The sequence below is a fragment of the Canis lupus genome, chromosome 28 (assembly GCF_048164855.1).
Source record: "Canis lupus baileyi chromosome 28, mCanLup2.hap1, whole genome shotgun sequence".
Taxonomy (NCBI): domain Eukaryota; kingdom Metazoa; phylum Chordata; class Mammalia; order Carnivora; family Canidae; genus Canis; species Canis lupus.
In genome coordinates, this window is record NC_132865.1 from 4,339,598 (window position 1) to 4,364,376 (window position 24,779).

At 38.0% G+C, this 24,779-nt stretch overlaps 1 long non-coding RNA gene across 1 annotated transcript in view; it reads left to right on the forward strand.

Annotated features, from left to right (window-relative positions):
• LOC140619930 (uncharacterized) overlaps window positions 1–23,541 on the forward strand; it is a 42,939-nt gene extending 19,398 nt beyond the window's left edge. The window contains exons 3-4 of the long non-coding RNA XR_012019694.1: window positions 19,036–19,100; window positions 23,132–23,541. This is a non-coding gene — a long non-coding RNA (uncharacterized lncRNA). The remainder of the gene's footprint in view (window positions 1–19,035; window positions 19,101–23,131) is intronic.
• The last annotated feature ends 1,238 nt before the right edge of the window (window positions 23,542–24,779 follow it).

A 24,779-nucleotide genomic window follows, 5' to 3' on the forward strand; every position in this document is an offset into this window, starting at 1 on the left:
TTATATTTCTGTAAATTATTTAAGTCCCATACATCAGAAGGATAAAAATCTATTTTTCTAGGTATGAACAGAAAAAAGCAAATGTGTACTTCATACAAATGTAAATTAAAATCTAGCAATCCTTTCACCAAAGGAAATGTCCGCAGGATATTTCAAATCATGAAGTGTGTGGGTACACTCATTAACCCATGGGAATTAACCATCTGGCACATGATATCCTTACTGGTTCGAAAAAAAAAAAAAATAGGTCTCTCTCAACAAAACACTCTCTATTCAATATGCAGAACAGTCATTAATAGAATACTCAGTGTTGGGTTGAAACACAAGGAAATAAGATCTGGGGTATAGAAGCAAGTCATCCTTAAAAAGTTATTAGAGTCTCAGTGACATTGATAAAAGACCACACAACAACCTTTTGCCTAACCAAAGATTTGACAACAAATAGGACAGCTGCGTAGGAAAAAAGAGGTTCTCCTCATAGACATCTACAAGAGTTTATATTCCATGTCCATCTGTCTATCTATATACCTACCTACTTATATCCTATACACCTAGAATAGGGTTCCATAGATCAACAGCTCCTTCTATCCAGACACTTAGCTTTGGAAAATGATACCCCACTGAATTAATCTAAAATCCATTCATGCTTATATGTAGTCCAACTTCATTAAATTCTGGGGTACACTCCTACTGCCAGAACAACTACCTGACTCTTTTTCACCCCGAATAAATGGCTAGTCAGATATTTAGGGCCGAGATGTTGGCAAAATCAAAATAATTTACTGTGAAATCCGTATGCTAAGACAAAGTACACTATAACTTCAAGCAATAGAAATTTATAGAATTATTTTTATAGACTATTCAGAATCACAAAAATTGAGCATTGAACAAAAAGGAGGCTTTGGGTGAAGGACAGTACAGGGGAAAGCATCGTGAGAACATGTACAAACGGGTGGAAAGAAAATGACTCACTCACCTTGCTAGAGTGGAAGAGCTTGTGAAGCCGAGAAAGAGTCGTTGGAGTTCACAGAGATCCTGGCTATGGGAATATTGGATTTGAAGCAATAGGAAGCCACTTTAAGTTCATGAGCTGAGCAGCCCTATGATGGAAGAGCTCCTGGCAGCAGCATACAGAATAGAATCCAACAGAAAGAGATTAAATACAAAAGGTGTGAGGACAAGGCAGGCCGTACTTGCTCATATATAAATGGACTAGATCCCAAGGTTCCCATTCATTCAGATTAGTCCCTAAAAGGAATCACATACCAGTGATCAGAGGGGAACATAAGGAACCTTCCAGGGAAGTAAATAGACCCCTTCTCAACCTTGAATATCCTCAAAATACTTACTTAACAATATATGAAAAGCCTGATTTTTCCCCACTTGGGATATTTAAATGAGCCTAACATTCCGGTTAAGTCCTGAACTGTCAAAATTCATCTGGTCTCATCCTAGTTACAGTAAGTTCTTGATCCCCCAAAACCTTCCCTCCATTTTGTGGGATTTCCCACACCCCAGCCTCATTTTGAATTTTTATTTGGCTCTCACTCCCTTACTGGCTCTCCAAATCTCCAGATTCGTGCTCTAATTTTGATCTTACATCCCCAACTCTTACCTTAGAGGCCCTCCCCTAGTTGGAATCTAGCCTCAACCTCTGAAGAACTTGCACCCCTGAAATTTGAGTCCTTGTCTATTCTGTGCCCAATTATAACTAATATCCAGTTGGCTTCACACAAATAGTTAAAATCAGAAACTTCACACAAATAATTAAAATCAGAATATTATAGCAAAAGGGGAATCTAGACTGTGCTACCAAATCACTCTTTAAAAATAAATATTTTATTAATCATACTAGCCTCTTATGTCCTCAAGCTAGAAAAGTCTTATGCTGTTTCTGGAGCCAAATTTATTAAACCACAGAGCCTTGGATAAAGCCCTTCACTTTTGGAATTTGGAACAGTGTCTACAAAAATCCCTTTGCAAGCTAAGGCCTAGAGAACTTGGTAACCACACAGAAGATTGAGATTATCCCCACACGTACCGTCTCGACACCCATTTGATGTCAATTTGAAAGATAATTTCTCAAAAAAAAAAAAAATTGTGTGGCTCACAGTCCAAATTCCTAAGAAAAGATTCTTTAAGCAAGACTATATCCCTTGTGTTTCATGCTTCTCCTTGGAGAATCTCCCCCCAAACGCTTATAAAGTGAGACCATTTTTAGATACCTATATCTGTCGAGCCTTAACCCCAGTGGTATGGCTATTGGCATCTCACAAATTTTGAAAAGAGTTATAAATAGTTAACAGTTTTGCTGGTGGCAGCGGATGTTTCTGGTCTTTAGCTTATTCTTTTCCCTTTCCACTCATATTTCTATGCCAGTGTTTTAACTCTAGCTTCAAAACAAAACACCAAAACTTTTGAAAACAGAGCTGGGAACACTGGATCACTTGTGACACAGAACTGGCTAGCAGTAGCCCCTCCCCTGTCAAACCATTCTAGTTTGGGTAAGAACTTGAAAATCTCAGATTCTGAGATTTCTACTAGTTGTCAGCTGTTTCAGAGTGGGTATAAAAAGAGGGACTCTGAATAGAGGCAGGAATTAGAGGCAGGAATTTTGAAGACCACAAAACTACCCTCGTGTATGAACTCATTCACTCAACCACCACTTGCCAGCACTGTCTCTTCATATTCCATTCCCGAATAGAGGTTATAAAGACAAATAAGATTTTATGAGTGCAAGATGTGATTCTTCTTGGCTTAAAGAGAGTTACATTGCAGCCATACGTACATCTTATCCATGTAACTGTTTTCCAGAATCTTTTCCTCCTACTACAGATTCGGTTCCTACCCTAAAGCTTTACCTACATTAACTCCAGTGCCTTGGCCTATAGGAGGTACCCAATAAGGATCTGTGAAAAGAATGAAAAGCAAAAGAATCAAATGTGTCCACTATGTGCCAGTCACTCTAGGTAAACTAGAAAAACATGGTCCTGACCACATTTTACAGTTTGGAGAGATGATAATCAAACATGCAAGCATTTATTTCTATCTCTCTGTGAAGGGAAAAGTTCACTGAACTCAAAACTTGGGTTTGCTGAAATTGAAAGTTAAGAAGATAACACAGTAAGCTAAGCCAAGTGAAGAGAAAGACACTCCACGGTTTAGGGTAGGAGAAAAAGATACTACTTAGGTGTGGAAAGCAAAAGGAGGAGACAGTGAATGAATGAATGAATGAATGAATGAATGGTGAAGCATTTTCTAAACTGAATGTTTGCCCAATGCTATCCATTAAGCGCTGGAAAAACAGTCATATCTCCTCTATAAAACTATTTTCGTCATATCCAGTCCTCACTGAAACCCCCACACCTCAAAATCCCTCCCTCTCTGGACATCTGGGTGGCTCAGCAGTTGAGCATCTGCCTGTGGCCCAGGGTGTGATCCTGGGGTTCTGGGATCGAGTCCCACAACAGGCTCCGTGCATGGAGCCTGCTTCTCTCTCTGCCTCTCTCTCTCTGTGTCTCTCATAAATAAATAAAATCTTAAAAAAAAAAAAATCCCTCCATCTCTTATTTGAGTTCTCTCTCATATTAGATTATTTACATCTAGATCCATTTCATTTCTGCAAATAGATCAATTAACTTCTTGAATTGAATTATTATAGCTTAGTAATTAAGACTGGAAAAAAATAAATAGAAAATATCTATATATCTTTTGATCTCTCCAGGTTTTCCAGAATTCTAAGAAAAATGTGAATCTAAACAATGTTGAGTTGTACTATCAATAACACACTAGAGTGGAAAGTATTTACTAGATGCCAGAGGGGTGCTGGACCCTATGCCAACTGCTCTTGATGCACAACGAAGTGAGATGAGATCCATGAAAGCAGGCAGCACTTAAATAAATCACCAAGGAGCATAGTGAGTGAGGTGGTAGATGTGGGAACTCGGCCCTAGAGAAGCCCAGAAGACAAAGGGATCCTAGGGAGGAAGCCCAGGCAACAGATGTCAAGGTTTCCCATGGGAAGTGGCAGCTGATCTGATTTTTAAGAAACAATATGAATCTTGCCGGTGACCTTTCAAGGGCTGGGTGGAGATGGAAAGAGGAGTGGACATTCTTGGTGGCATGAATAGCACGTGCGGAGTGAAGGAGTACCAAGGGGTCGTTGTAATAGGAGCAGGGTAGTGGGAAACTGCCAAGGCTGACTTGGCTTGTTTAAGCTCCTCCTGAAGGCCCTCATGCCTTTTAGGGTGATTTTCCTTTGGCAAAGTGTTCTCATGGTGAACTGGGAGAAGGTAAGTGACAATCATATCAGTGTTTTAGAAACCGTAGTGTTGGACCCATAATGGAGCGAGGAGAGATGCTGACAGGAGGAAAGAACTGAGATACTTTAATAGTTGAAGCAACGGATGATGTTCTTAGACGAGGGGTCCAGAAACTTCTCTGTAAAGAGCCAGATAGCAAATATTTTAGGCTTTGTTGGCCTCATGGCCTCTGTCTCATGGCCTCTACTCAGCTCTGCTGTTGTGGCATGAAAACAGCCATAAACAATATTTAAGTGGACATGGCAACGTTCTGATAAAACTTTATTGACAAAAACAGGCATTACGGTCAAATTTGGCCTGGTTATAGTTTATTGACCTCTGGTCTAGATTAAAGTTACAGCAAGGATGGAGAGGAGAGGCTGATTGTGAGATTCGTTGTTGAGGTGAAACCCATCTGGTTAGCGAGGGTGAGAGGACAGAGCCTAGAATGAGTGTGGTATGTTTGAAATACGAGAAAATGGTAATGCTAGCTTCGTAAAACAGAAGTTGAAGGGTCGTTTAGGGGAAAGGTGATTATTTCATTTAAGGTAACCTCGTGTTGACTTTGAAGAGCCACAGAAATAGATGTCCACTAGAAATATTCCTCTCATGTTGCTATATTGGCTATCTTTGTAAGATCGAGGTATTCCCACCAAGTCTTCCTAACTGCCAATTTGTACTTTTTTATATTTATTGATGAATTGATGATTTTATTGACAAACATATTGGTTTTGCTTTGTCAGTACTCAGGTAAAAGTGAGCTTATTCTAAGGATCTCATGGGGCTAAGAGAGACAAGAATCTTAACCTCAGAAAGCTCTTTCCCTCCTGACTATGCTAGAGCATCCTGCCAAAAGCCTCATAGCCTACACTTCCTCCTAGCACCATCCTAAATCCACCAGTTAGTAATGTGCCTCACCAAGCTCACTAGACTAGAGTCTCCACGAGAGAGGAATCATGTCGGATGACCATTCTACACAGGAGCTCAGGATACCCACACAGAAAGACCTTAAAAAGAAACAGAAACTATTTTTAATGCTTTATTCTGTTTTGCTTTGTTTTATGAAAACCTAGACATCTTTTTGGAGATCGTTGGGAATCCACCATAGCTAGTAACTTATTTTGTCATCCCATCAACAGCTGAAATTCAGTAATCTCAAACGTCAGCTGTTAACTCAGTTATTCTTCTGTTTCCCCTTCTCCACGTATCTTACGTTTCCATTACAACCGCCTCGCTTTCTCTTTGAATTTCTTACATCCAAATTCCCCTATTGTCCTTGTTGGGTAGAACTTTCATGCCGGGATTCTTTAAAGACCACTGGACATTGAATGTCCTCAGGTGAGTTACCATTCCTGGCTCAAATGACATGTAGTCAGGATGATTGGGTCACTTGGCATAGAAGATGACAACCGTATGTAAGGAATCACTTAGCATAGCTTCCCCCATGAGTAGATGGGGCAATGTCTGAGGAGAGGCCTGTAGGTATGACGAGCATCTAGAGACGCTTCTTTAGTAAAAAGCAAGTCTTTTTAGAATACTCGGCCAGGGCATCATGCTGAGAAAAAAAATGCAATTAAATAGAAATTTCATGTAAAAAAAAGCTTTTGCCTCAGTCATCTGGATGGTCTGGGAAACACATATTTTGACATTCATTCCGCAGAAGGTTGCCTGAGGGTTCTATTTTACTTTTAAGAACAACAATATTTTGCAAGGCGTTTTTAATAGACTTTATTTTTCAGAGAAGTTTTAGTCGCATAGCAGTTTAGAGTATAAGTTACAAAGATTTCCCAAACGTCCCTGCCTACACAACTGCATAGCCTATTCCATCATCAATAAGCCCCAGCAGAGTGGCACATGTGTTACAACTGATGGCCTTACATTGACACATCATAATTTTTTTTCTTTTTTTAATAATAAATTTATTTTTTATTGGTGTTCAATTTGCCAACTTACAGAATAACACCCAGTGCTCATACCGTCAAGTGCCCCCCTCAGTGCCCGTCACCCATTCACCCCCACCCAAACTCCGTAGTTTACCTCAGAGTTCACTCTTGGTGTGGTACAGTCTGTACATTTGTACAAATTTGTAACAACATAAATTCAGTTGTAGAATCCCACTGAATAGTTTCACTTCCCTAAAAAGCCTCTGTGCTCTACCTATTAATCCCTCCCTCACCCTATCACCTGGCAACCTCTGATCTTTTTACTATATGCATACTTTTGCCTTTTCCAGAATGTCATATGATTGGAACCATCCTACAAGATGTATTTTTATTTATCCTTCCACACCTTCGTGTGTGTGTGTGTGTGATAATAAAAAAAAAAAAGTTAATGGTATAATGTAATGTCAGCTTCCCCACTTCAGCCCTAAGAACATTGAGAAATTAGAGAAATTTAGATTGTCCTGCTCATTTGGAACACCAACAAAGAGCTATTATTAAATAATGAGGGCTTGGGATTTCTGAGCCCATGGTACATACCTGATACTCACTGCTACTAAAAAATAAAAAGTATCCTTTAGTAGAAAAACAATGAAAAGAGTGGCCAGTGCCCTGTGATTCTAACAACCGAGATCCAGGTTTTAAAAAAATATATCATCTTATACAAAAAACGACCCGTTCTCAAACAATTGCCTGATCACCGTGCCCCAGATTCCAAATAATGATGGGAGCTGTCAGGATCCTTTCCAAGAGTTGATATCCACTTTAATCAGGGGTTTGAACCTAAATGTGGTACAGTCTTCTGTATCTTTATCCCTTTTAGCAATTAAGATAATCTGGATATAAGGGCTGGCAAGGATGAATCCACCTGAGTCCCTCAAGTGATTGAGCTCGTCAAGCAAATGTACAGAGAGGGCTAAGCCAAAGGTTTTATAGAAATCTCCTGTAGCTCCGCCAGGGCCAAGAACTTTCTCTTGGGGAAGATTTTTAATTACTTCATCTCTTTCTGAAAGTAAAGGGGAATCAAGCAATTCCCCAGTCTTCTGCAAATCACCTAGACAACTTGGAGGGAATGAGAACTGACTGTTTATCTGTTCATGATATCAAGTTCTAATTTCTGTATCAGTCTTCCTCCTATTTCTGAAATAACTTACTAAGGTGTCCTGGGTCTGTATTTGTCTTTTTCTCCTTTGGGCACCTAACTCCCATTATAGTTATGAGATTATTGCCAGAGCTCAGCAGCCAGCAATAGCAATCACTGGCTCTCACCCTCCCGCTGGTGCAGGTACCGCCTCGCTGAGTGATGGATATCTTCACTTTATGGGTTATGAGTGAGCTCCGAGCCGCTGGGGCAAAAGAAAAGTTTGCTTATAACTTTTGGCAGAGGTTATCCTCCAAGGCTGGCTTCTGCCTTTCTTTCCTAGATAGCTTGTTTTCTCAGTCAACTTTGTCCGTGTCTATTTTTATTGAATAGGAGAACTCGAGTCACAAAAATTAAACAAGGGAGCAGCCAACAGTATTCAGGACATACCTATAAAGGAAGCAGTCATCATAAATTCTTTGGGGAAATAGATGGATGGGAGTAAATCCAACAAATGAAACGGAGATTAATAGATTTCACACCAGCAGGAACATTTTAACTTTGGTTTATTTGTGTCATCCGATGTGTCTTAGGACCATTTCGGAAACGAAACCAGGAAATCCATTTCACCAAATCTACTTTCATGCATTTAAAAACCCTAAAAGCTTCACATAACAAACATTTTATTTTGTCGAGGAGACATTCACTATGACAAATTAAGTTTCCCAAGTAACTGCGTTTTAAGAGAAGACTTTTTAAAAATCTGTAACTAGATCGTAACTAGTAATCAAAACACTTTAGATTCATTTTTATAGGTTTTTCCCTCTGAATAACCTAATGATAAGCTTTGTGGCCCCTTAATGTAAGAGAATTCATTTTCTAAAACACAGTATGGTCTACTTCAAGATGTAGGTCACCTTTCAAGCACTTCGTAACACATCAAACAGTTTTATTTATTGTCAAACATTGTTATTTCCATTTAAAAGGAAAATCTTCACCTTTTCAGATTCACTTCTAAGTTCTTAAAGTCATGTTGCATATTATGTTTTAAGTTTTGCATAATTATGTAGACTGTTAAGCTTAAACTTCCCCCCAGCTATTTATTTGTCAGGTATTTTTATTATCATTATTAATAAAATTGAGTTTTGTGATATTTTTAAGTAAATTTTAATGAGCCTCTTCAGATACTTGGCATTGGGCCTCCAAAATTTGTACTGTGTTTTCCAAGTTGTTTAGACAGCAACTTGATCAATATGGTAATTTTCTGGAAACTCTCTTCTTATTATAGTTGATTATTTTTAATTAACTCAAATTTAGTTGCTAATCTGTTATAATCCTTAGTGATGCATGGCACAAGCATGTCTTTCCCTAGTAAGCACGCATTGATAGCAGAATTTCTGGGCTCTGGTCTCCTCTTTAGACCTATGAAAGCACTAATTATTTGTCCCCCTGGGTGCAGAAGGGGAAATTAAAAGCCTTGTAGTGCACTCCTTTGTAAACTTGGAATTTTGCCCTCCAGTAGAGACCTTGAAAATGAAGGGCTTGTAGAGTCCTTGCTGGCAATGCCAGCGTATAGCTCTGGTGACCGATGATCCTAGATTTTTCCAGACACACCCTGTTTCAAATATTCTGTTCTGTTGTCTGACCATATGTCTTCAATTTGGGTTCAGAAAATGTGATCATTGCCGTCTGACTTACCATCAGAACATGCTCCCACAGCGCAATTCCCCACACTTCCTGCCTCTCCAGGCCTTATTGAAGACAGACACATAGAACACCTGGTAAGTCACAGAAAGCACTGAGTTCTGAGACACAGGAAAATCCAAGTGTACCATTGAGTAAGACTGTGCTTGGCCATCATAGAACTGCTTGAAAACCTATAAATGGAGGAGCTGCAGAGGAATCAGAACTGCTATTCGTGGAGTAGTTACTGTGCATAGAGCACCATCACCCCACCTGAGCCTCACATCTCTCTAGGACAGATATTACGACCCCCGTGTACAAAGGACTGTATTACGTGGCTCTAACAATAAAGTCTGGGACTTGAACTCTGCTCTTCCCCTCACTGCTCCTCCACTACCTCCCCATCTTTTCCAGTTATATCCCCTTAGGTATTGCTGTCGGTGATCAAGACCATGCGGTGGCCCCCTGTGAGACAGGAAGGCACTAGCCCAGGGTCCGCCCCAAAGCTCACTGAACAGCAACAACAACGACGACAACTCAACCCAACAATTCAAGTCCATATTCTCTGACAATAAGGCAGATTCTTGTTTTGAGCTTCTTTTAAATGGGGTTGTAGGGGTTTCATGCAGTTCTTCACACAGAGAAGCTGCTTACATTTTCTCCTCAGACACTGCTCTGTTCCCCTAGAGTTTCAAACTCAAAAGTTTCTGCTAAAATATTCCTTTATCCCTGACCATCTCCCTCCACCCCTATACTTTTCATATTATCTCTCTCTTTGCTCCTTCGCTTCTTCCAAGTGTCCTGTCACTCCTTACCATCTCTAAAGGGTTTTGTTCATCCACCGACCAACCCTAGGGGCCCACTGTCAGATACTTAGGGTATCTGATGGCTTCTCTGACCACCATCCATCCTCACGTTGCGTATTCTGGAAGGAAGCCCACAGAGACTCCCAGGAAGAGTGTTCTTTCCTCACCCTCACAGATTTTTCTCCTGAGACAATCTTACTGAGAATCTCACCTCAATAACGATGGGCTTTGTAGGAGGGAACAAAGAGATGTTTTTCATTTGAGAAGTGTTTGTTTTATGCCATGTTCCTGATGGGCAGTGTGATCTAGTAAAGTGCCATAAGATTTAAATTAAGATTGATCCAATTTAGCCACCTATCAGCTCTGTGATCTTGGGCAAGTTTATTTTCTATCCAGCCTCCACTTCGGTACTCCTAGGACTATTGTGAGAGTCAAAGGAAATAATGGATGTCAGGAACCTTGTACACAGGCACTCCGTATTTTTGTAGTGCCATAAGTAGATTTTTGCAGAGCAGGAAACTGACTTTTTCAGAAATTAAATACTTGACCCACATCACAAAGCTAGCACATGACAGGGCCCAAAGGAGACCTCAGCCTATAACAGGCGTCGAGGAACCCCGTGCTCAGGCTACATTCAGTCAGCGCAGGTCTTCGACAGTGAACCTCTCATATAGGAATTTAATTTTTGCCGAAGGTCTCCTCGCCTACAACCTCACTGAGAAGTTTCCATCTGGGATTAGATCAGCAGTCCATGTGTTTCATCATCGATATTACTTCTTTTCTCCTTCCTACCCCATGAAAACCAAGGTGCACATGCTTACATACAATAGAACACCTGAATTAAGCATTATTTTTCTTGTCACGGTTCTGCTTTCTCTGATAGCTTGAAAGTTATGATTGTCTGGACAATTTTAAAAATAATTAAAACAAGCTTTCACTGCAACTGAAAAGAAATCAATCATTTCGTCTGGGCTGATGGGGAATAGCAGGGCTCCTGGAGTTTCCTTTATATCTAGAACAAGGTCAAAATAAAAAGTGCACTTGTTTGACTTAACTGCCTTCAAGTATATTTAATGGTGCAGTGTACACTTCATACCGTTTCTGATTGTCTGGACCAGGCCTCAAAATGCTTTGTATGCTCTCATCAGAACCTAATTGGCAATTATAAAGATTATTTGTTTGTTGATAGACCCATTGACATTGACATCATTGTGTAACTATAAGGCAAGACAGCCTTGACCAAGAGCAAATTTCTCCAAAACACTATAAATTTCATTGACCTCCTCTACTGAATGTACTCCCAACCAACACCCCAAATTTCGACCAAGAAAGTGAAAGTCAGCCTTCAGAAAACTTTAGATCAGGCAAAGTTTGGCTCCGCTCTCTATCTTCTTAGCTTTGGAATCCAATGTGGCACATTTCTCCTTCTCTGATAGCAAGGTCTTTATTATTATGTATATGTATGACATACTATGTAACATCCATCATAAGATCTTACCCCTCTCAGGGTTGTTTGACCTCTAAAAGAGGACAACAGGGGCCCATGATTGTCTCAGTGGTTAAGCTTCTGCCTTTGGCTCAGGGCGTGACCCCAGGATCCTGGGATCAAGTCCCACATCGGGCTCCCTGCATGGAGCCTGCTTTTCCCTCTGCCTAAGTCTCTGCCTCTTTCTCTGTGTGTCTCTCATGAATAAATAAATAAAATCTTTAAAATTAAAAAAAAATTAGGAGGACAACAAAACGATAAATGTCAATTCAAATAATAGGTGGTACCAAGAAAGACTAAGGATTTTGAAAGCATTAACTTAAAAATAATTTTTACATATGGGAATCACATTTGTTCCTCTGAGTAACCATATGTAGATGGTGTTTCATTATTCCTTTATCCTCCTTTTTTCCAAATAAAAATACTGAGATCCCAGAGATAAAAATAGTTGTCTATGTGATCAAATAGTTCAAACACAGACTTTCTCGCCCTGCAGACCATACTTTTCTCATAATGCACTGACCAGCTTCTCCTCTAATAAATACCACCCACTTCCAGATGCTAATGGATGAGGCATGGGGGGATTTCAGAACAAGATAATGGACAAATTGATTCACAGACAATGAAAATTTGTATGCTGATAGTACCTATGGTGCATGCATCCGAGAGTCATTTTATTATACACCGAAATCTGAAAGCAGAAACACTGTGATTCTGCTCCATAAAATAAACATATTTTGTTGAGTAGATTTTTGTAGGGCTACCTGCAAGAAATAGGAAGCTGACATAATAAGGTAATACGTGCACTTGGGTAGACTTATTTGACAGATAAGGAAGTTGGGATGTCATCAGGATAAAGCTGACCTCTGAGAAATGAACCCAGTTCTTCTCTTTCTTTCCTTTTTATTCCCAAATCTCCACTTGTCATGATAAAACTTTTTTTTTAATTTTAAAGTAGCATCTTATTACAAAATTAATACAACTCAACACAGAAAATTTGTCAGAAAAATAAAGTATTCAAACCACCCCACATCCCACCCCCAAAAGATAATCACAGTTACATATTGATACATATCTTTCCAGTTCGTTTTTTAAATTTCCTTTTAAAATATCACTTTAAATATATTGCTTGATTATTATTTTCCCTTAGTATAGCGTACCTTTTTCACTTAAAGCTATTTGTTGTAAGCGGAATATATGGCCCAAATTTTTCATGGCATCCCGGTGTTTGTGCTCTTCTGTTGCACCTTCACACACTGACTCTGGATTTGGCTGTGTGACTGGCTTAGGCTAGTAGACTGCAGCAAACTTGAAGCAAATGGACCCAACTCAACAGAATTTCCCAGTAGTCCTCTTTATAGGCTTGAGAGACCGTTGTTGTTTTAAGCAAACAGATTTCAGGGAAGCTTATTATGCAGCAGTAGTAAGCTGACACAACATCCTATCACGGAGAGAGACACACACATGCACCCGCATGCGAACGTTAAACTTATTCTTCATCCTTCTATTATTTTATATCCATCAACCAGAGCAATCTTTTTATTTTTTAAAGGATTATATTTATTTATTAAATTAATGTAAATAATTAATTTAATATTTATTAAATCAATTAATATTTATTTATTTATTAAATTTATTTGTTAAATAAATTTATTCATGATATACATAGAGAGACACAGAGAGAGAGGCAGAGACACAGGCAGAGGGAGAAGCAGGCTCCATGCCGGGAGCCTGACATGGGACTCGATCCTGGGACTCCAGGATCACACCCTGAGCCAAAGGCAGGCGCTAAACCACTGAGCCACCCAGGGATCCCCAGAGCAATCTTTTTAAAATGGAAATCAGATCCCGTTCTTTTCCTCTGTAAAACATTTTGATGGCTTCCCTGTTGTTTTGGACTAAAATTCAATTTTCTCCGCATGGCCTATAAACTCTGGACATGGGACTCCTGCCTTGTATCCAGCTCCTTACTTATTGGCTCATTCCGCTCAGGTACCACACTCCAGCCACATGGACATTTTTTTAAGCCTCTCTTCTCCACTTTAGAAACTTTGAACAGAGTGTTCTTTCAACCTGGAATGTTCTTTGTACGCTACCTCTCATCCCACAGCTCTGATTTTAAATATCCTTTACTCAAAAAAAGATTTCTTGACCATATGATCTGTAGAAGAGTCCCTCAACCCCTCAGTTATTCTCATCAGGTATTTTGTTATTTCTCTCTGGGCACTTGTTACAATTACAATCACTTATTTTAATTGCTTATTTGTTTCTTACCTATCTACCCTTCTTGGTCATCAAATCAATGAGAACGGGGCCCATTTCTGCTTTGCTCACCATCATATCCCCAATATCTATCTCCATATCTGGAAATCTGTGGACTAAACATATTTTGTTTAAATATATGAAAATTTATGCCATATTAATTTTTAATATTCCATATTATTAGACAAATATATATGTGTATTTGCCACATGTACTATGTATTTATCAAAACTTTTAAAAATCAAAAGAAAAATGATAGAAACCCAAAAGAAAATCAGAGAAAAACACGAACAGGCAATTGTACTCATAAAAAAAGAAATACAGGCAAACAAAAGCATATACACAAATGTCCTATTTCACTAGAAATGCCAACTAAAGTATTAGTTGGCATTCAAAACATTATATGCCATTATTTATACTTTTAAAACATGAAAACTAGTGTTACAACAATTCAAGAATAGGCACTTTCATATACCATTGATATAAGCATAGATGAATATAATCTTCCTTGAGGCTTCACAAATATAGATATGAAGTGTAAAAATATACCATTCTTTTACCTTATTATTTCACTTCTGGGAAATTATCATAAGGAAATAGTACTGGAAGGTTACTATCACTGTAAAAATCCTACCTATATACTCATGGAGTGATTCCCTGGCCATTTTTTTTTTAAGATTGTATTTATTTATTCATGGGAGACACAGAGAGAAAGGCAGAGACACAGGCAGAGAGAGAAGCAAGGAGCCCTGCAGGGAGCCCGATGTGGGACTTGATCCCAGGACCCCGGGATCACGACCTGAGCCAAAGGCAGATGCTCAACCACTAAGCCACCCAGGTACCCCTCCCTGGCCACTTCTGAGCAGACAAATAAATATATAAGGGACACCCTTATATCATATATATATATATATATATATATATATATATATAATGGCAAACCCTATCATTTCTTGTGCCTATTTCTTTATTTACTTGGAGTTTGTTTGTTTTTGGCACATTTAGTGATACGTTCTTATCTTTCATTAAACCTGCTCTTTATGTTTTTTAGAAAAAAAAAAGCTTCATTGTCCTAATGATACCTACTTTTCACAGTCTGTGAAAGAACAAGTCACTTGGATAATATCGAAACACACAAGTTCAGCTCCGTAGGATAAAATTTAATTATTCAAGCTCTTAGAGTCTCAAACTATTGAATGGGAATTAAGAAATAATTTCCTATATAAAAATTGCTTTCTCATGTCTATTTGATGGTTTTACTTGAGTTTTTGTGGTTGATTTTTCATCTAGCTCTCTGGTGTCTCCTTTTTTAGTCACCTTCCCTAAGGACTCTTCTTGTACTTAAATGTCTGTGCACCCCAAAATTCTGTTTTTGGCTTTAATTTCAAGCTATATATAATTCCAGAGATGATTTTACCTACTGTAATTTCTTCAAATACTTATCGGTATTGATGGTTTCCAATTTATGTCACTGTCCACGTATGTCCTGGTTCCTCCCTTTTCCTCTAGGCATATATGTACATGAATGGGATTGTGTTTTTCCACTCCTTTGAAGCTACACCTGTCTGTGGGACTTGCTTTGGCCGGTAGAACTGTAGCCAGAGTGACTTCTAGAGAGACGTTTGTAAAAGACAGTCTGCAATTTTATAAAGCTCCTCCTCAAGGACCAGCAACTTTCCAGTTGATGAAGAATCCTTCATCTGATTTCGAGGAGTGAAGACTAAAGGGATACATAACACGAGCAGAAAATAGAAGTGTTGTTTTTAAGTCACTAAGATTTCAGGGATGTCTGTTACTCACCATAACCTAAACTGTCTGACTGCTACTGCTTCCATTCCAATTGTCTTTTCAGCCTGGATAGTTGTACTTTGATGCTCCATAATGTATAATGCAATTTTCCCCTCAAAACTGATCAACTTCTGGTTCCCCAAGTTTGTTAATGGTGCTACTGCCCTAGGATTAATCCTAGTCCTTCTCTGTAACACCCACATCTAACCAATCATAAAACCCATTCACTCTAGCCCTTAAATACCTCCATATGACCTATGCTTTCCATCGTAGCTGGTGCTTCCTTGGTTCATGCCAGAGTTTTTACAAATTCTTCCCGGTTAGTTTCCAGCTTTTCGGTTTGCCACTTCTCCAATCTGTCCTTCATGACAACATGATGATTAAACTTTCTAAAACATAAAGCTGATCACATCCCTTCTAAACTTAAAATAATTCAGTGTTTTCCTTTTCTCATTCAAGATTAAATCCAAAGATTTAAATGGGATACAAGGCCCTTTAAGCTATTGTCTCTGGCACCTTTCAGGCCTTATTTCTCTCTCAAACACAGACTCTCTGCTCAAACTATACTAAATTTCTTGGAGAATTTGCACTACTGTTTCCTATTTTGTGTCTTTTTCTTTGCTTCTCTCTCTACCTACAGTGCTCTCCTAGATAACCGCCCCGCCCCATCAACATCTGTATATTTTCTAGCTTGTTGTAGCCAGCCCTCAAGAATGGCTTCAATCAGCACCTCCTCTCTGAAGACTATTTGGGCTGCACTCCCCTCCCCATGTCAAATTAACCAATGTTTTTAGCATGTTCCTAAACAGTCCCTCCACAACTGTTTGAGTCCCTACTACAATATTAAAAATATAGAAAGGGGAATTTATCTGCTAGCACAAATTTAATATATTGCAATTATTCATCTGTATATCTATCTGTCTATTTTCCTAGACTAATAGCCCACCAATGCCAAGGACCATTTCTTCTTCGCCTTCTCCTTCTTCTCCTTCCTCTCCTCCTCCTCCTCCTTCTTTCTTCTTCCTCTTTTTAGAGAGAGAGAAAGAGAGCAAGAGAGAGTATTGCGTGAGCAAGGTAGGAAGAGGGGCAGAAGGAGAGGAAGAAAGAGAATCCTCAGAAGGCTCCACACCCAGCATCGAGCCCTAGGCAGGCCTTGATCTGGACCCTGAGATCATGACCTGAGCCAAAATCAAGAGTTGAATGCTTAACTGACTGAGCCACCCAGGTCCCCTAAGGCAAAGTCCATTTTTGATTAATCGTTGTATTGCACAATCTAACAACACAGTAGAAATAGTTAGTTAAAACGCAATATTTTAAAATTCAGTTCAACACTACTGAATCGTAAAATCAGCGATACAAAATCAGAAAAAATTTAAGAGTTGTAAGAAGCACACTTCTTTAATATACTTGCTTTCTACTTTACTTTCTCTTTCTTGTCTCAATTCTCAAACATCTCTATGTTAAATCTCTAACAGTGGAATATTACAAAGATAATTATACAGTTTCAGCTAGGTTTGGGAATGTAACTAGATTTCTTTTGAAAATTTAGCTAAGGGTAAAAGAGAAATCCACCAACTAATTTTGTAATAAGAAAATGTCTTTATCTCTGTAAACTCTCAATATTTTTAAATCATTGTGCATCTTAAGATTCTCTATGTGAAGCCAAAAACTGAGACTATAAGTCATTTTTAATCCTCAAGTAATAGCATAATTTTTAAGACTAGAATGGAATCCATTTGGAATGGTTAAGCTCCCATATATCATAGTCTACCACTGTAATGTCTTCTGGGTGGAAAATGGTGTGTGTACTACTTAGCACCTGAACCAAAGTTCATATCAAAACAAAACAACTCTGATCCTGTAACATTGCTAAGATCCTCTCCCTATCACCAACTTCAAGATGACATCCTCCAATAAAATGTAGGTGAAGAAGAAATTTCAGATGCTGATGGCGATCTCCAGGTTGAACAGCCTCTATCTTTTAGAAGGTTAAAAACATGAAGCCTTGGTCATCCAGCTTCTATTCTCTGCCAGTCGGATGGAGCAGGATTGCTGGGAGTTAAAGGAGGTCAATGTATTTAACTGGAAAATACTACCACAAATTCTTGTTACCACAAAATACAAGATATTATGTATAAATGACATTCTTCAAATTCAAGATTAATAAAAACTACCCCAAATACATTCTATGATGTCCCAGACTTCTCACTTCCACCTCCACCTGTCACTGTTTCAAAGAACTGATCAGAAGCCATTCCTACCACTAAGTTTCTTAGAACTAATGATATAAAACCTCCTTTCAGAACACTGTCGCCAAGGTGATCCAAAATTTAATTCAGCATATCTTAAATGCTTTGTGATTTAAAGCATCTCAAAACTCGCCTTCCATCCAGTAAGAGTGATAAGAAAGAAAATATATTTGCATCACCAATTATATGACTTCAGGCAGTTTCGATTTTTAACATTTTTTTTTAAATTTGCAGTAAAAATAAAATAAAATGACCATTTTAAAAGGACAGTTTGGGTAGTGAGTTATTCATCATTGAGACTAACTTGTCTTAAAAATTGTTCTATTTACTTTTAATAATAATTAACCAGAAAAGAAAACGTTGGTTAAAAAAGAAGACAAAGATGAAAATATACGCAAAAAGTTTGGGGTTATACCTGATGGCATCTATTCAAGGCAGTCAGCCTTTCAGAGACTAAGGACGATCTAGTTAGTGGAAAGGAACATAAAATGTATTGACTGATTCCTCCAGAAAAGACTGCTTCTCAGACAATAAGCAGGTAACATGTTTAGCAAAGTCATTTTCTATTATATTTTAAGTTATTAAATTATTTCTCAACATACTTAGGAAATAATCATCACTTCCTTTAAATGGACTTGAATCTCCAGAGTTATTTTGTCAAACCCTTAATATCATTTACCTATCTGGGTTTAAGATTCTTTTCCTTCTAAGACAGAAAGTGGTGTTTGGGAAGGGAAGCATTTGTACTTTTGAAAGACATTTCTCCTGTAATTTTCTGATTCTGATGCAGCCGCCTTGCCAGCTTGACTCCTCTGCTCCTGGATTCCAGTCTGGGGCCGTAGTTTAGTGCCCTCACATGCTGGTAAACAATGAGCTAACAATGAATTTCTACTTTGGAGATAAAGAGACTGAAACATTTCTATGAGGATTCTAATAGCCACACGGAAATACAATAATAAGAGTAACCTGCATTTTTTTTTTTTTTGGAAGACTGCTAAATTCTACCAAACAATAAAATTCCATTCTGAAAACAAAACCACAGGGAGGGGAAATAATTGCACTATAATGTAAACTGTAAAGCTCACCACCTATTAGAAATAGTGAGACATTTGATCTTGAGCTCTATTGGCCAGAATGTGCATTCGCAAACTATGTTTATAAAAACATCCAATTCTCACTTTGCTTTACCTACCCTTTAGGTGCTAAACGTTTATAGAAAAAAAAAAATTAAAAGTATTTGCATTGTTGGAATTTGTCAAGTACAATTTTAATTTTTTTTTTTTTAGTTATTTTCCTAAACAGTTTTGCAATGTTTCTTTGGTCTCATCGCTACAGGTAATGAGAAGAATCAGTGTTGGACCTGATGCAGCATAGCTCTCATGTATTTCTCCATGTCTGGCAAGGAAGGCACTGACTTCCCTTTGTTCCTTTGTTTTCAGGGATGGTTGTGGTGTGACCAGCCTTGGGAGGTAGAAATATCATTCTTCTCCGAAGTAAACCTCAGGTACATGTACCACCAATTATAAGAGACTCTGGTTCCTTAAGCTCAGAGTCCTTTCCCTGCAATGCAACCCACTGGCCGTGCATGCAGACCTCACCTGAGCCTTGGGGGCCTGGAGAACCAGCTCAGAAATGCTGATGCTCTGGCTCCTGCTAAAACTGTGAGGAATCGACTGCCTTTTGCTCCCCACCCAGGAGCGTCATGGCTTCTACCTGCATTAATGAAATGTGTCAGGTCAACTTATGAGTTTACAAGGGGAGTAAAATATCTAACACTTCACAGTTCTTGACAACCAGATGCATCACGTTGAGGATGAATCCCAAACAACTAGCTGGATTTAGTACAAGTGAGTAATGAACCTATCACTTGATTGGGTTAGACTAGGGATTGGCCAATGTTTTCTTAGACGGCCAGCCAGAGAGGAAAATATTTTAGGGCTTTGCAAGCCTGACATTCTCTTTTGCTGCTACCTAACTCTGCTGTTCTAGAACAAAAGCACCATAGACAATACATAAAGGAACAAGCATGGCTGTGTTCCTATACAACTTTATTTATGGATAATGAATTTTGAATTTTCTTTAATTTCACATGTAATGAAATGCATTTTTTTCCAACCATTTTTTAAACTAAAAAAAAAAGTTTTAAAAACCACGACTAGCTACAGGCTACATAAAAGCAGGCGTCAGGCTGGATTTGGTTCATGAACCATAGTTTGCCAACCTCCGGAATAGAAAAAAAAAAAAAGTTGCCAATAAAGGAAAATTAAAGATACTAGTTTATTTTTTTGCACTCTTTGTTCTAATTCTTCTGGGAGGACCACAGACACATAGAGGATTTGGGACAGAAAGTCTTTTTTAAGCAGACTATAAAAATTTTCTGTCTCTTCACGCTTCACTTTTTAACCTCAGATCCTTATGGTATTCAGAATGCTAAGGGACAATTGCTAGGACTTGATATTTAGATTTCCTTTGAGTGCCAATAATTTTGGTTATTTTTGCATGGATTCTTTAGGCTTCTTTTCACCTTATTCTTCCATGAAACCTCTCACAGACAGTCATCACACCTATGATTAGTTGATAATGTCTCATAAAGCTTGTACCCGTAAGGAGTAGACCAAAAAATGGATAATTTCTGTTATGTTATATTATGTTAAATTTTATGATTCACTCAAGGCAAAACATTACTTGAACTGCTTTTTTTTTTTTTTTTTTAACTGCTTTGATCACCTAGAACAGTGCCTGACAGGTAGAATGAGCCCAAGAGGCAATATATTATTGGCTATTAATAAATGTTGGCTTATATTATTGATATGATTTCTCAAAGTTTGCCTCGAATTTGCCTGAACCAAGTCATATAGGCTATTCCACATCTTTATTTACCCAAGCAAGAAAGTAAAGCATGCACTGATTTGCATAGTTCTTAAGGCTGAATTTGGATTCACACCTATGTGAAGTTGGCTTTGGTGGAAATGGATAACTGATTTTCTCAAAGAAGGAATTCACCGATGACTAGCATACCTGGGATGCCTGGGTGGTTCAGTCAGTTAAGTGCCTGCTTTCTGCACAGGTCATAACCCTGGGGTCCTGGAATTGAGCTCCCCCCACCCTGCCGTCGGGCTTCCTACTCAGTGGGAAGACTGCTTCTCCCCTTCCTCTGCCCCTTCTCCAGCCTGTGAGCTCTCTCTCTCTCTCAAATAAATCAATGAAATCTTTAAAAATAATTAGCCAGCACAGAATGAGTGAATGAGTGAAACAGTGACAATCAACTCGACCTTAAATTCACTGGCTAACTCAGAGCTCAGGCTCCAGAGGACGGATTTCATAGACGGTTAAGCTGGGTGGCTGTATTTTACTTCTCTCTTTAAATTATCAAGCTGCTTTTCTTTTTCATCCTAAACACACATAGAGAATGACCCAGCAGAACCAAGACCTCACAGTTTGACCCTAATCAGCACTAGATAATATCCCTGAGTGAATATATTACTTAATTTGCTGCATAATAGCCATTGAGCAATACCCAAACCTCAAGTAAACACTCGGCTTTGCATTCCTCACACACATTCCTTCTATCTAGACAGTATTTTTAGTCAGGACTTAAGATTTTCTGCAGGTCTGGAAGAAACCTTTCCTTTGTAAATCAATGCTAGTCTAATAGCATTAGCAATTTGCCAGGAGAAGAGTGATAACCCTATTGTAGCTTGGTTGACAACAAACACTTCGGTAATTTCTTAGGAAAAGTATTTCCTGTTGATCATTAAAAGCCAAATTTTGAGTCACTTCCCCCTCTGGATTAAATAAATACTATTAGTTTCTCAACTGTGTACAGTAAATATAGATTTCAAGACTTGTTTGTCTGCATTTCTTAAAACATTTATGAACATTGAACAGATGAATTTGTTTTAAGCATATTTTTTCATTTGAACACTTTTCCCAATGGTTTTTAATATGGATACTGTTCATCACATATTGAATAAAGCAACTTTTACTTTATTTAATGTCTTGACCCAAATCACATTGTCTCCATAAATATTTTACAGTCTGTGTGCAACAAAAGCGTGATTACCAAAGTCATGTCTGCACTTGTAGGTAATATACCATAAAAAATGGATTATTTTCCCCTTCCCTTGTTTTTGAGAGAGGGAATTGGTGCTTGCATTTGCCCAAGTGGGTTTTTTTTCTTTTTCTCTTTCTCTTTTTTAACACTAACTAGCTCCTTAGGGGTAAGATGTTGGAAACATGGGTCTGTGCCAAGTTACTATCTCTATAAAATTCACAAAAGAACAAGAAAACATTGCTCACTTTACTTCTTTCCAGCTGCTTTTCCCTGAAAGAAGAAATTTTGAGACTTCCATTATCCTGATAAATAGAATGAAACTACTCCATGACTGATTGGGAAGAAGTTACATTGCTATTCAAAGGAGCAATATAAAATAAAATAAAATTCAAATATTTCTTTCTTTTGAGAGCTAGCAATCATCTCGCCTTCTTTTAGCTGCTGATTTGTCGCACACTCTGAAATTAGAGTATTTCATATAGGCATCAATACTTTGGAAATGTACTTAAAGAGATTTCTAAAAGATAAAGATGGTTTACAAATTCCATGGGTCACCTTTTGTTTTGATAGCATAAAAAGTAGGGGCACTTGATGGGATGAGCACTGGGTGTTATTCTGTATGTTGGCAAATTGAACACCAATAAAAAATACATTTATTATTAAAATAAATAAATAAATAAATAAATAAATAAATAAATAATCTATCTTTACCAAAAAAAAAAAAAAAAAAGCAAAGACACACTCTGATCTCTCAGTGAATCCTGGGCAATTAAACGGGGTGGGTTTTTGCATTAGTTTCCCCCACCCCACCCCCAGGTCCCTGCAATGGTATAACCATTTTTTCTTGCTCAATTCTTATCTACTGAGATAAACTAAAGTGTGTGTATTTAGTAAAGGACTTCTTTACATTTCTAGGGACTGAGTAGTACTTTTGGAGGGCCCCCTTCAGCATTTGTCTCAATTAGTGAATAGTCAGTCTGGCCAGAAACAACCTTAAGTGGTTTTAAAAGGAATAAAGTAGTCGTCAAATGAATGCATATTTATGTGTTTATGCTTTTCCTATCAGCTCAAAGAAAAATAGCTTTGTCACATTTGTGTGAGATAACGATAAAGTATGCTCCTGCAAGTATTTGTGTAAGTACGCAGAGGAAACTTGAAGTAATACAACATGGTTCTTGGAAAAGCAGCATGAGAAAAAAACACGCAACAATTCAACAGCGCCTTACAACCATAATTAGATTTGTGCAGTGGCTATTGTCTATGGCCTTTTTAGCCCTTCCTCCCCCCTACCTTCTTCCACTAATAGACAGTGCCACTCCTGAGTAGAGGTTGGACAATAGATAAGGCAAAGTCTGGCCACAGTAAGAGCTCCAAGACACAGGCACTGGGATCCATCCAGCTTGATCAGAATTGTTCCTCCAGGGGAATTTTCACTCTGGTGTTGACAGAAAAAAAATAGTCTTTTTTTTTTTTTCTTTCAGATACTATAAAGATGCAAGTTTGAGCTACTGATCACTGATCCTTTTATATGGCTTTGGCTGGTCTGGGAAATTGAAACCGACACAAAAAGAAACAAGGATGAGAGATGGAGCAAAAGAAAGCCTGATAGCATTCAAGTCTCCAGCTCCATCTGTTCACAAGGCCAACTCAACTTCTGATCTCCCCATAATCTGATCATATGAAGCAACAAATCCCTCATTTTGGCTAAAATATTTTGACTTTGGTTTCTTTCTCCTAAAGCAAAATAAATTCTGAACAACATAGTACACCCACTGGATGAATAAATATAATGGCTACTCTCTGCCAGATGTCAAGTTAAAAAGATTAAAAGTGCCCCTGGCCCAAATATTCTCCTCCCTCAGTTTTCCACGACACTGGGAAAACTCTGAGATACCAGTTCAAGCATAACTATCTCCTGCAATAAACAAGTATTAGGAAAAGATTTCTGACTTCTGGTTTGATGATGTCGGAGTAAATACCATGTGTCTTCTTCTCCTCTTGGAAATCTTCCTAAACAATGAGAAGGCTTTTTTAAAATAGAATGTACAAAGAAATTTTTATTTCCATAGGATTAAGGTTCTCTGGGAGTGGGAGTAGAAAGACAAAATCTCTCTCAAATGAGATTAAGTGTTATGTGTTGTCCCCAAATATAATAAGTGAGAAAAGTAAAAATCAAGGCATTGGCAACTACTAATTTCAAAGGAAAAAAGGGGAACCCACTTCTCCAAAATAGTTAATATACCCTGATGATGAGCACAAGGAAGCAAAAGTATTTACTGGGCCAAAGATACATTGTGCATGGATGTGCTATGTGCAGTGTGGTATGAAAAGTAGCTAGGTGGACAGATGAAGAAATGTATGTTCAGCCTCTTTTTTTAGGAATCAGTCTATACGTGAGTCTTCCTAGAGGATTATGATTCTAAATTATAAGCATCCCTGGAGTTACATGTTTTTATTGGCTCAGAATAAAATATAGGACAACCTCTACTCCCAACACATACACATATGCACAAGAGTCTTCGACACAAGCCAAGAACATCAGCCCAGAATACCCCATAAATCTGTTCCCCTCATTGTGCTCCTATAAATAAAAGATTCAGGTAGTATTCCTATAATTCAAAAATGACTATCCAAAATTATCACAATAGTATCTACATAAAAATACTATAAGTAGTAGGATATAGAAAGGGCAAAGAACAATCAGCATAAAATTACATATAATCATTATGTATGATTTTATAATTTTATATATATTTATATAATTTTATACGTTTATATAATTTTATATATAGTTACATAATTTATATATATATGGTTACATATTTGTAAGTACCATTGAACAGATCAAACCATAATTAAATATGTTTCCATGAACTCAGTAGAAGAACTTAGGAAAGACAGGATAAAACGTACCTGAAGGATATATAAATAATGCAACAAAGCCTAAGATGAGGAATGGAACAGAGAACTAGAACCAATGGTCACATGATAAGCAACTCAAGAGAAGGTAGATAGTGATGAGGGTACTGTTAGGTATATGGAAATCAGAAGTGAGAGAATTGAACAAAAATAAGTGGAAATGAACTTGGATGTAAAAATGATTAAAGAGACAATAATAGGTACAAATAT